This window comes from Nycticebus coucang, chromosome 2 (genome assembly GCF_027406575.1).
Source record: "Nycticebus coucang isolate mNycCou1 chromosome 2, mNycCou1.pri, whole genome shotgun sequence".
In the NCBI taxonomy this organism is placed as follows: Eukaryota; Metazoa; Chordata; class Mammalia; order Primates; family Lorisidae; genus Nycticebus; species Nycticebus coucang.
This window is the reverse complement of record NC_069781.1, coordinates 74100899-74114611: the sequence shown is the minus strand read 5'-3', so window position 1 is coordinate 74114611 and position 13713 is coordinate 74100899.

Sequence of the window (13713 nt, the reverse complement as noted above, 5' to 3'; positions counted from 1 at the left end):
ACGCCTATAATCTTAGCAACCCTGGGAGGTTGGGGCAGGTGAATCACTTGAGCTCACAAGTTTGAGACCAGCCTGAGCAAGAGGTGAGACCCCCGTCTCTTAAAAAAAAAACGAAAATAGCCAGCGGTTGCAGGTGCTCGTAGTCCCAGCTACTCTGGAGGCTGAGGCAAGAGAATCACTCATTTGAGCCCAAAAGTATGAGCTATGATGCCACAGCACTCTACCCAAGACAACAAAGTGAGACTCTGTCTTGAAAAAAAAAAGGCAAGAAAAACTAGCTGGGCAAGGAGTGTGTAGTCCCAGCCTCAAGAGGCTGAGGCAGGTGGGATGCTTGAACCCAGGAGTTTGAGGTTGCTGTGAGCTGTGATGATGCCATTGCACCCTAGCCCAGGCAACAGCGTGACACCCAGTCTTCTAGACAAGGAAATGATCATGTTTTGTTGTTACTTTAGCACACAAGGAAACTCAGGATAAGCACACAAGGAACTCAGTCTGAAAGAAAGCCTGAAATAAGTAGCAGCTGTCAAGCACATTGCAATATCAGGCCAACACCGGCTGAGATCACAGCCACCACTAGATGGCGCGATGGCAATATAAATGCTTTTGTGGGGGCGGGAGGAAGACGGGAAGTTTTTGTTGTTTTACTGGAATTCAAGCCTCGAATGCTGCATAATCAAATTTATTATTTTTTTTCCTGCACTGTTCGTCTATAGTTATCCCACTTGCATGAATAAATTGATTTCTTAAGGCACGGAGCCTTACCCAAGTAAAGCCAGTGTGAAAGAGGCTGGGTAGGTAGGTAATAAGGAGATAGGAGGGAAATTCGTAATTACCCCTGTTTGCGTGCTCGATGATGGAAAGCTGCTCCCAGGAAGCACTGCCTGTTGTGAAATTACCCAACACATTCAAATGAATAAGTCATTTCAGCGAGAGGGTGGAGCCGTCCTGTAATTTGTTAGTCATCCACTGTTTCCTTTACTGCTGTCAAATGTCTACGTGACTAACCTTTTGAAATGTTTCCTTCACAAACCAAAGTCTGAAAGCCTGAGGCTCTCTCCTAGGTTGTTGGAAGCGAGTGTCACAGTAAAGACCCAGGGCCCCATGGCCCACTCCTTCTCCCCTTCTTGCTTCCCTGGCCCCCAAGGGCATCCGTGTGCAAATGACTGATAAGGCTGGCCTGACCACTAGCTCCCTATCAGCTTCGCCAGAGCCAGGGCCTGGGTCTTTGTCCTCCAGACACCCAGCCTGCAGCGGGAGGCCTGTGAGAACGAACCAGGAGAAGGGCTTGCGGCCCTCCCACCTTCCACAGGTTGGCAGGAAGAAGTGGGAGGTGGAAAAACCTCTGCTTTTACCATGGATCCAATCTCACTGGGTAGGTGCAGTTTAAAGGCACCAGGAGTTCAAGGACAGTGCATGGTGGAAAGAACTATCAAGTTCTGAATGACTGAGTAGAATGAAATGGAAATGCTTAAAAATAACAAGAAGATCCAGTTCCTCTTTCCCTTCCATTTCTGCCCATGAATAATCAAGAGCAAAAGTCATTAGGTGGGAGCCAAGCTAGGTGGGCAGCTATGATAGGGTGGGAGAGGACATTGGGGTGTCAAGTGGTGAATGTAGCTCAGAACCATGACTAGGATAGGAAGTGGCTCATGAGGGGTCCAGCCTGGGGTGTCAGAGCCAAAGTGGGGCCAGCGGGTGTCCCTTCAGAGGGCAATCTGCCATGGTGTGTTGGAGTCCAGGTGGGGAGAGAAGAGTATCTCTAAGGACATGGATGTAAATGGATGTAAATGTATTAAGGATAATGAGAACATAGAATCTTGCTTTTTTTTTTGTAGAGACAGAGTCTCACTTTACCGCCCTCGGTAGAGTGCCATGGTGTCACACGAGAAGCTTGCTTTTATAATAATTCAATAATGGACAGAGAGAAAACTAGAATAAAACCTGTGTTGGGTCAGTCAGTGGGTGCTGAGGCAGTTGGTCTGCATCCTCAGTTTGATGGTTTATTTTATGTATTAATTTGACTAGGTCATGGGGTACTCAGATATTTGGTCAAATATTACACTGGGTGTTCCTGTGCGGGTATTTTTGGACAATATCAACATTTAAATTGGTTGACTGAATAAAACAGATTGTTCTCCCTAACGTAGATGGACCTAATTCAATAAGGTGAGGCCTGAGGGAATTCTGGGGAGATGGCCGACTAGTAGCAACCCTCGGCAGAGGCTCCTGAGCAAAGGAAGAAAAACTGGACAGAATTGGACTCTGTGAAGCCAAAGACAGGGAGCTGAGCCAAGAAAGAAGTTCAGCAAGCTGTAACTCCAAGGAAGAGCATCCAAGAAAACAAATTACAGGTACAAAGCCTATCAACTAGAGGATGGGAGACCCCTCCTCCAAGCAGGGCCTGCCGCAGGCTATCTGTGAACCAGCAGGGAACAAAAGACCTTTCATTTTAACTCACTGGAGAGACCCACTAAACTCCAGGTCTCTTTCTCCAGGGAGGTCCCACTTATGAACCTAGATACCACCCTGCCAGGCATAAAATTGAACAGATATTCTCCCTACCCAAATCCAAACTCCCAGTCCACCTTTTCCCACCTCGCATGGCAGTCTGAAGTTCTGCCCACTGCAGAGCAGTAATGTTTGGTCTTGTCCTGAGAGAACTGGGCATAGTGTGCACTGGCAACCATTAGGACGGAATCTGTGATTAACGAGAAAGAAAGGGTGTGGGAAGAAAGGGACACTCAGCGGGAGGAGGAGCAGTCCCCTGGTTATGACTATGCCCTGCCAATGGTAGTGTAAACTTTCAGTTCAGGCTGGACGGGGTGTCTGGCGGACGGGGTGCAGAACCCCCAGCTCTGACGGCACCCACAGTGGGAGAGTGGTTGCCCCTTGTTGACTGAGGCCCCTGCTGGGCCTGTGAGCAGAGGCTTGATAGGCATCAACTGTGACCTGAGAGCAAGGGCGTGTTCCCCTGATTCTAACATAACCCTTGAGCAGTGGCTTACTGGGTGTGAACCAAGACCTGAGGGCTAGGGTGTGGTCCACTGTCTCCATCGGGGCTGGTGCGCAGAGGCTTACCAGGTGAGGACTGAGACCTACTGGCGGAGTGTGATGCCCTGACTCTAGCAGAGCCTGCAAACACAGGCTTGCCAGGCAGTGGACTGAGACTGGCAGGCAGGGGTGTGGTCCCCTGACTCCAACTGGTCTGGCAAGAGAGGCTAGCTGTGAGTGGACTGAGACCACAGGACGGGGACTGGTGCCCTGACTCCAACAGAGCCTGCAAACAGAGGTTTGCCAGACAGTGGACTGAGACTGGCATGGTCTCCTGACTTCAACTGGTCTGGCAAGCAGAGGCTAACTGAAGTGGACTGAGACTGGTGGGTGGGGGCATGGCCCCTGGCTCCAGCTGGGCCTGTGAGCAGAGAGCAGACAACAGTGTGGACTGAGTCTGATGGCTGGGAGTGTGGATCTCTGGCTCCAGTTGTTTTGTTGGAGACCCTTGAATCCCTCCCTGATGGGCAGGGTTTGCACTGCCTGAGACAATTTGGTTGGAACCCGTGTCTGGGGCTATCCACTTGGGGACATTCTGAGGTAGACCATCAAAGTTCTGTAGGGGAAAAAAACTAAAGGGTAGGGACTGGGTGCTGCAGCTGTTTGTATCTCTTCACAATGAGATTTAAACCTAATACTGTGGTTTCTTAGAATAGGGTAGAGGTTGGCTGACATCAAAACAGAGCTAGCTTGCGCTGTCTCACCAAGTAGGTCCTCAGAGTCTCTGTCCAAAACTCTGAAAGGGGACTTTGTAAGGTTGTAGGAGGTAAGCCACAATTACAAAGTCTAGTGCTTTGGTAAGGGGCTATCTCTACTACCTGGGAACCCCAATTCAATCTCACCCTACCAGTTCTAATAGTCAAATAGTCGAAAATAAACATGGTGCAGACCCAACAGAAGAACTCTGGCAACATGAATAACCAGAGTATATCAACCCCCCCAAGAAATGACAAAGGAGATACAACTGAAGAAGCCATGCATAGAAAAATGGCAGCGATGTCGGAAATCAAATTCAGAATATGGTTTGCAAATAAGATAAATAGAATGGAAGAAAAGATAGAAATTGAATTCCAAAGAGTAGTGCTATTAAGTTGTCTCAAGAAATTAATGAATTTAAAACCCAAGTCACCAATGATATAAACATAATGAGAAAAGAGATAGCAGAGCTCAAGGAAACAAAAAAGTTAGTTGAGGAGCTCCAAAATACAGTGGAATCCTTCAGTAACAGAGTTGACCAGGCAGAAGAAAGGATCTCTGAAACTGAAGACAAAGCTTTTGAACGTTCCCAAACACTCAAAGAGGCAGACAAATTGAGAGCAAAAACTGATCATTCCCTGAGAGAGTTGTGGGATCACTCCAAAAGATCAAACATTCATTTTATAAGAATTCCCGAAGGAGAAGAGAATGGTTCTAAAGGTACAGATGCTCTACTACAACAGACTGTGGAGGAGAATTTCCCAAGCATTGCAAGAGATACAGAACTTCAGATGGCAGACAGTTTCAGAACCCCAGCAAGACTCAATACAAATAAAGCATCTCCTACACACATTGTGATTAACTTTGCCAAAGTTAAGAGGAAGGAGAAAATTCTACAAGCAACCAGACATAAGAAAAGCATCACCTACAAAGGGAGAAATACCAGAATGATTGCAGATCTCTCAGCCAAAACATTTCAAGCCAGAAGAAGATGGTCATCACACTTCAGTCTCTAAAAACAAAACAACTTCCAACCCAGGATCCTCTATCCAGCTAAACTGAGTTTCATTTGTGATGGAGAAATGAAATACTTTAATGACATGGACATGTTGAAGAAATTTGCCATAACTAAACCAACTCTCCAGGATATTCTCATACCCATCCTCCACAACAACCAGCGCAATGCTCCACCTCCAAGGTAAACTCACCCCCCAGAAATTTTTGAACAAAACCCAACTTCCACAGTGGTGAAAGGATTAAAAATGTCCACTGGAGGGTGGCGCCTGTGGCTCAAAGGAGTAGGGCACCAGCCCCATATATCAGAGGTGGTGGGTTCAAACCTGGCCCTGGCCAAAAACTGCAAAAAAAAAAAAAAAAAAAAAAATGTCCACTGGACATCTGAAAATCATGACACCCAAAACACAACCAGGCTTATTAATTCTCTCAATTAATGTGAATGGTTTAAATTGCCCTTTAAAGAAGCACAGGCTGGCTGACTGGATACATAAACTCAGACTGGATAGCTGCTATTTACAAGAATTTCACCTTACCTTAAAGGATAAAAATAGACTCCAGGTGAAGGGATGGACTTGCATAATACAGGCAAATGGAAACTAGAAAAAAGCAGGAGTTGCAATTTTAGTAGCAGATACAATTGGCTTTAAACCAACAAAGATAAAGAAAGATAAGGAAGGTCACCAGAATGTTTATTGCAGCCCAGTTCATAAAATAGCCAAGACATGGAAACAGCCCAAGTGACCATTGACCCATGAATGGATTAACAAATTGTGGTATATGTACACCAGGGAATACTATGCAGCCATAAAAAGAAGGAAACTTCACATCTTTTATGTTTACCTGGATGGAGCTGGAATATATTCTTCTTAGTAAAGTATCTCAAGAATGGGGAAAAAAGTATCCAATGTACTCAATACTACCATGAAATCAATATATAATCAGATACACACTCATATGAATCTCAAAACATAACTATAGTCCAGAAAGCAGAAGAGAAGAGGAGAGAGACAGGAGGGGAGAGGGGATATAGGAGAGAGATGGGCATTTGGGGGGACCTTGCCTAATGTGCATAATGCAATGGTACATTTCAAACTATTAAGAAATGAGTATAATTGTGATGGATGTGTTAGTTCAATGTAAGCATTTCACATTGTATATCAAAGCAGTACCCTGAACCCCATAAATGCATCAATGTACAAAGTTATGATTTAATAAAAAATAATTTAAAAAATAAGGTGAGGCCTGAATATAACAAAAGTCTGACCCTTCCCCGAGTAAGGGGGAATTCTTCTTGCAAATTACCTTCGAACTAGAATATTAGCCTTTTCCTACCTTTGGACTCAAAACAAAGCATTAGTTATTCCTGGGAAATAAGCCTGCCAGCCTTTAGGCAGGAAGTACACCATAGACTCTCCTGGTTCTCAGACTGGAATTAAATCATTTGCTCTGCTGGGTCTCCAGTACAGTTTGAGTCAAAGTTATAAGTGTGCCTATCACTTGGATAGGGTTCATTGTACGCATAAGGTGTGAATTTACCCTTCCCCCCCACTCCCTCTCACCTCCCTGCTATCTATTGAGTTTTACTAACAAGTGTACACATGGTGCTGACTGATTAGTTCCAGTTTAATAAGTGAGCACATGTGGTGTTCGTTTTTCCATTATTGGGATACTTTACTTAGAACAGCGGTTCTCAACTTGTGGGTCAGGACCCACAGGAACTGTATTAAAGAGTTGCAGCATTAGGAAGGTTGAGAACCTCTGACTTGGAAGAATGGTCTCCAGTTTCACCCTGGTTGTTACAAAAGGTACTAGCTTTAATTTAAAATCTGAGACAAGGCTCTGCGCCTGTAGCTCAATCACTTAAGGCGCCAGCCACATACACCAGAGCTGGTGGGTTTAAATCCAACCCGGGCCTGCCAATCAACAATAACAACCGGAACCAAAAAATAGCTGGACATTCTGGCAGGCTGTAGTCCCAGCTACTTGAGAGGCTGAAGCAAGAGAATTGCTTAAGCCCAGGAGTTGGAGGTTGCTGTGAGCTGTGAGCTGTGATGCCACAGCACTCTACCCAGGTGACAGCTTGAGGCTCTGTCTCAAAAAAAAAATAAATAAAATCTGAGACAAATAAATAAATAATCAAAAGATATTAGTTCACTATTTTTTTTAACTGAGTAGTACACATATACCAGATTTTATTGATCCCTTCATCTATTGATGGGCACTTGGGTTGATTCTATAGCTTTGTGATTGTGAGCTGTGCTGCCATAAACATTTGAATTCACATATCTTTTTGATAAAATGACCTTTTGTTCCTTTGGGTAAAATCCCAACAGTGGGATTCCTGTTTCAAATGGTAGATCTACTTTTAGTGCCTTGAGGTATCTCCATTTGACTTTCCATACAGGTTGTACTAGTTTGCAGTCCCACCAAAAGAGTATAAGAGTACAAGATAAACAAGGCCAGGTGTGGTGGCTCATGCCTGTAATCCTGTCACTCTTGGAGGCCAAGGTAGGTGGATTGCTTGAGCTCAGGAGTTTGAGACCAGCCTGCACAAGAGCAAGACCTCTTGCTACTACAAATAGACAAACTCACTGGGCATTGTAGTAAGTGCATGTAGTTCCAGCTACTCAGGAGGCTAAGGCAGGAGGATCTTTTGAGCCCAAGAGTTTGAGATTGCACTGAGCTACAATGATGCCACAGCATTCTACCCAGCACGACAGGGTGAGACTCTTGTCTAAAAAAAAAAAAAATGGAAGAAAGACAAGGAAAGAAAGAAAGAAAGAAAGAAGAAACTGGTCATTACATAGTAGTAAAGGGAATAAGACAACAAGAAGACATAATAATTCTAAATATTGATGGATCTAACACAGATGCACCCAGGTTTATAAAGCAAACCCTACTAAATCTAAATGAAGTGTTAAATAGCAACATCGTAATAGCCTGTCAACACCCCACTAACAGAACTGGACAGATACTCCAAGCAGAAAATAAATAAAGAAACATGGAACTTAAATGAGGACTCCAGAGCAAATGGGCCTAACAGATATTTACAGAACATTCTACCCAGAAAATACTGAATATACATTTTCCTCATTGTTACACATAACATTCTCCAAGGCTGATCACATATTAGGCCAAAAAACATGTCTCAACAAACTCAAAGAAATAGAAATTATGCCATCTATTTTCTCAGACCACTGTGGAATAAAATTAGAAATCAACTCCAACAGACACACTCAGTTCTATACAAAGTCATGGAAACTAAACAACCTACTGCTGAATGATTATTAGGTCAAGGAGGAAATTAAGATGAAAATCATAAGTTTCTTTAAATTAAATGAGAAAGGGGATACAAATGATCAAAATTGTTGGAATTCATCCAAAAGCAGTCCTAAGGGGAAAATTCATAGCCCACTTGGTTGTGGTGAATTAATTGTGTTTTTGATATGCCTCTGAATTTGGTTTGCTAAAATTTTATTGAGAACTTTTGCATCTGTATTCATTAGGGATAATTGTCTGTAGTTTTCTTTCTTGTTGTTATGTTCTTTCCTGGGGGTATCAAGGATATTGGCTTCATAGTACAGGTTGGGCAGGATTTTTCCTTCTCAATGTTATAAATAACCAATTCTTCCTTGTGTGTCTGGTAAAATTTGGCTGTGAAATCATCTGGTCTGGGAACTTTTTTTTCATTGGAAGGTTTTTTTTGTTTTGTTTTTTTTTTTCATTGTTGCTTCAATTTCTTTGCTTGATATTGGTCTGCTTAGGAGTTCTATTTCTTCCCGATTAAGCCTAGGGAGGTTGTGTATTTCTAATAATTTGTTCATTTTCTTACTGTTTTTCAGTTTATGCAGTTTATGCACATAGAGATTTTCACAGAATTCAGATATGATAATTTGTATTTCTACGATATCAGTTGTAATATGTGTATCTCCTTTCTTTCTTTCTTTCTTTCTTTCTTTCTTTCTTTCTTTCTTTCTTTCTTTCTTTCTTTCTTTCTTTCTTTCTTTTTCTTTCTTTCTTTCTTTCTTTCCTTTTCTTTTTTTAGACAGAATCTCACGGTGTTACCCTTGGTAGAATGCCATGGTGTCATAGCTCATAGCAACCTCAAACTCTAGGGCTCAAGCTATTCTTTTGCCTCAGCCTCCTGAGAAGCTGGGACTACAGGTGCCTGCCATAACCTCTGGTTATTTTTAGAGATGAGGTCTTGCTCTGTCTCTGGCTGGTCTTGAACCTGTGAGCTCAGGCAATACACCCGCTGTGGCCTCCTAGAGTACTAGGATTACAGAACTGGGATTACCAGTTCCACCAGGCTCAGCCTTCCTTTTTAATTTTTGATGGAGCTTATTAAGGTTCTTTCTTTTCTGTTTTGGTTAACCTAGCAAGAAGTCTGTCAATTTTATCTTTTCAAATAACCAATTTTTTGTTGCATTAATCTTCTGTATGATTCTTTTGTTATCAATTTCATTTAGTTCTGCTCTGACCTTAGTTATTACTTTTCTTTTGGGATTGATTTGCTCTTTTTTTTCTAATTCCTTGAGATAATTCATTAGACTGTTGATTTACAGTCTTTCTATTTATGTCTTTCAGAACATCTGTGACAAGTTATATGTTTATGTTGTTATTGTTGTTCATTTTATTGTCTGTCTCCCCCCATCAGACTGTAGCACCATGGAGCAGGGAATCTCGTCTATTATGTTCCCCATTGAGCCCTTCCTGCCAAGCACAGTGCTTAGCATAGAGGAGATAAGTGAATAGTTTTTAGATGAATGGCATTAGACTAAAGAGTTTAGATTTGCGTCAATAAGCAATGAGGAGCTATCACATACTGCAGAAAAATGAATGATAAAATATAGGATGTTTTAAGGAGGTAATGGAGGCAGCCGAATAGCCATTAATTCAGATCTTCTTTTATCAACAGCTTCCCAGATGATAAGGCCTGAGGTAGAAGCACAACATTTTAGAGGAAGGGCTGGAATCCTAAGAATGTCTATCTTCTTGAACACGTTGATAAGAAAAAGAGAGAGGCATTGATGTTTTAAGTCTGGTGGACCACAGAAATAACATTATTGGTCTCTTCCAAAAAAAAAATGATATGACTAGGAAGAACCTCAAATTTGAGTGGAAGATGAACTCAGTTTTTAGACAGGCTGAGTTTGAAATGACAATAAATATTTTCACTAAATAAAGCTCAATTAGGAACCTTCTTTGACCTTTTTGGTCAGGTCCAAAATAATTATGAAGTTTATTATTCTTGATTTCCTTTTCTGTGAGTTAAAGAAATTGAAATAAATTCTATTATTCTAGCAGAAAGGAGAAAGTTAAAGCTCTAAAAATTCTAAATCTTATTAAACAAATTTTAAGGATACAGCCAAAGTAATTTTTAAATATATATATATATATACACACATAACACTTATGTGTAGTGTTTGTGTGTGTTTCATTGTTTACTGAAACAGGGTCTCATTCTGTTGCAAAGGCTGGAGTGAAGTGGCTGTTTACAAGGACTATTATAGTATGTTACAGACTCCTAAGCTTAAGTGAGTCTCCTGTCCCTGCCTCCCAGATAACTAGGACTATAGACAGACACATGCCACTGCACCTGGCTCCATAATTGTTTTTTAAACATTACACATGACCATTAACTGGTAAGCTGTTCGTAAATAATGCAAATATTTTATCGAAAGACCATCTGCGATAACTGATTTAATTTCCATTTCTGTGTATTTTTCTTTTTTCTGAATATTCTATGACAGTATTTGTTATTTTTATAAATCAAGAAAAAAGTAGTATACTTTTAAAAAAGTATAATTGTTTAATAGTATAATTGTTTAAAAGTATAATAATCCATAATTGTTTTTTAAACATTACACATGACCATTAACTGGTAAGCTGTTCGTAAATAATGCAAATATTTTATCGAAAGACCATCTGCCATAACTGATTTAATTTCCATTCTGTGTATTTTTCTTTTTTCTGAATATTCTATGACAGTATTTGTTATTTTTATAAATCAAGAAAAAAGTAGTATACTTTTAAAAAAATAAAAACTCACTGTGTAAATTTCTGAATGAATATCTTTGATGAAAGCTCTTCCTTATACACACTAAACATACGTAAGCATAAAAGTTATGAAATGTTCCCAGAAATCCCTGGAAATTTCCCTCCAAGTAGCGCACACATGTTGATATTTCTTAGAATTCACTGCAACTGGTTTCCCTTTTCTGGTTTCAGACGGCCTTGGTCCAAAAAAATCGTTCAGCCAAAATTATACAATGAGCCAATTGTTCTAATATTTCTCCTTGAAGGCAAATTCAGGGATTTGTCATTTTTTTGTTATTACAGTTCCAGACCTAACTATTAGCCAGTCTTTTGATGTGGTTTTGAGTTTTTAGAGAACTGTCACATCAAAAGTGTCTTTCAAGGGTTTGCTTAACTGTGGTAGGGTTTCCATTCTACTAGTAACCAGCATGGGAGATGGTGGAGTTGGTAAGGTGGTGGGGGGTAGGGGTAGAAAATAGTGCATACCAAATACAGAGTCTTCTTGATTATTAGACTACAGAATAACCTTCCAGACTTGGAAATGGGCTTCAAATAAAATGACTGGGAAAAACAATGGCTTGGAAAGACAATGAGGAAAGGTGCAAACAACTGGGTATATTTCACCAGGAGAAGAAGGTAACATGTTAGGGTTTTGTACCATGAGGGGTTAAATTTACTCCCATAATCAATGCATTAAAATAAAATGAAGAAAAAAGCCAATATGATATGTAAAGAAGCACTTTTAACAATTAGCATTATCAAGAAATGAAGCACATTACCTCATGTAATATAAAGCTGTTTGCCCGTGGTGGTTAAGAAGACGACCCTGGAGGGCGGTGTCTGTGGCTCAAAGGAGTAGAGCGCTGGCCCCATCTGCCAGAGGTGGTGAGTTCAAACCCAGCCCCAGCCAAAAAAAAAAAAAAAAGACGACCCTGGAAGATTTCTCTCTGGGGATTATGCTTAGGATAGATGTGCATTGGATAGATTATTGGACGGGGCCATCTCTAGAATCCTTCAGGATCTGAAAACATATGATTCTATGAATAATTAATAACTTAATTGACTTTGTAAGCTAATATTAATTCCACATACTATATAAATTCTTTCAGTTACAGAGTAATCATTTAGCACCTCTATGCTGTTTCAAAGCTGACACCTTTGCAATGTCTTCAACTGCACTGAAACCTCAGGTCTCCATAATATAGAGCTACCTTAAATAAATACTCTGTGCTTTATTAGTCAGGGTAGGCTAGGTTAGGCCTGTTCCTACTGTTGAAATACTCACGTTCTAGAGCTTATCATGGCTGGCTTTTACTCATTACTCAGCTCAAATGTTAACCTCTTTCATGTAGTCCTCTCTGACCCACCTACCCATCATCCAACATTCTCTTAGAACTTACCTGTATGAAAAAAAAAATACAAAAACAAACTTTTTTCTACTCTATACAGAAAATGTTTTTTGATACCAGATGTGTGTGAGCAAATCTGCAAATCTGCAATTCTCTGTGAACAACAACTGGGTGTCTTAGTTCTGACACTATCTAACTACCCTGTTTCCCTGAAAATAAGACAGTGTCTTATTTTAAGGTGTGCTCCCAAAGATGTGCTAGGTCTTATTTTCAGGGGACATCTTATCTTTCCTGTGAGTAGGTCTTATTTTCAGAGGATGTCCTATTTTTGGGAAAACAGGGTAGCAGGAGTTTATGTAGAGTCCAGAAGTCAAGAGCTCAGTCCCACAAGAATGACCTCCCACTTCAGACACCAATCGCAAATGATGGGTTCCTAAGTTACTTATAACTTCTGTGTGACTTGGCAACAAATCAGAGGTTCCCACGACTTCCTCCCTTGGCTCAATCATTTATTAGAATAGTTCACACAACTTAGGGTGACAAGTACTTAACATTTACTGGTTCATTATAAAGGATATTACAAAGGATATAGATAAACATCCTGATGAAGAGAGACACAGAGTAAGGTCCAGCAGTGTTCCAAGCACAAAGACTTCTGTTCCCTATCACTGGCTTTGTCACCGTCCCAGTACATGAATGTGTTCACCAATTGGGGAATTCTCCAAACCCTACAGTTTAGGTTTTTGTTTTTTTGTTTTTATTAAATCTTAGCTGTGTACAAAAATGCAATCATGATTTAGGTGTTTTTTTTTTTTTTTTTTTTTTGCAGTTTTTGGCCGGGGCTGGGTTTGAACCCACCACCTCCAGCATATAGTGCCAGTGCCCTACCCCTTTGAGCCACAGGCACCACCCATTTAGGGTTTTTTTAATGGAAGCTTCATCATGTAGGTATGATTGTTTATTAACTCCATCTCCACCTCATCTTCTCTTCCTGGGGAATGGACAATGGGGCTGAAATTTCCAGGCTTCTAATCATGGTTTTGTCTTTGTGGCAACAGCTTCTATCCCGAAGCCTAACAAAAGTTGCTTCATTAGAACAAAAGATCCTCCTAGCACCTAGGAAATTTCAAGGTATTTAGGAGCTCTGTTTCAGCCACCAGGATCAAAGACTACATATTAGAACCTAAGATACCCCTATTACTCCTATTGCTTAGAAAATTACAAAGTATTTCAGGGCTGTGTCAGGAATGAAGTCAGAGAACGAAATACATATTTCTCTTTATGTCACCTCATCACACTCTGAAAATATCTTATTGTTTGAATACTTGTTTATTGTCTGCCTCCCCTAACTGGAATGTAAGCCCTGTGAGGATAGAGACCTTGTCAGCTGACTGTTGTCCTCCCAGCACTCAAAAATATTAGTAAGTGTTTGTAGGAGTTCAGTACATTTTAGTTTCTCACCTTCTCAGAATCCCACAATGAATATCTTCTTTCTTATTACTGTGTTTCTTTCTTTCTACTACAATAACTTAAGTTTATATAACAGGCAAGGTATGGGACC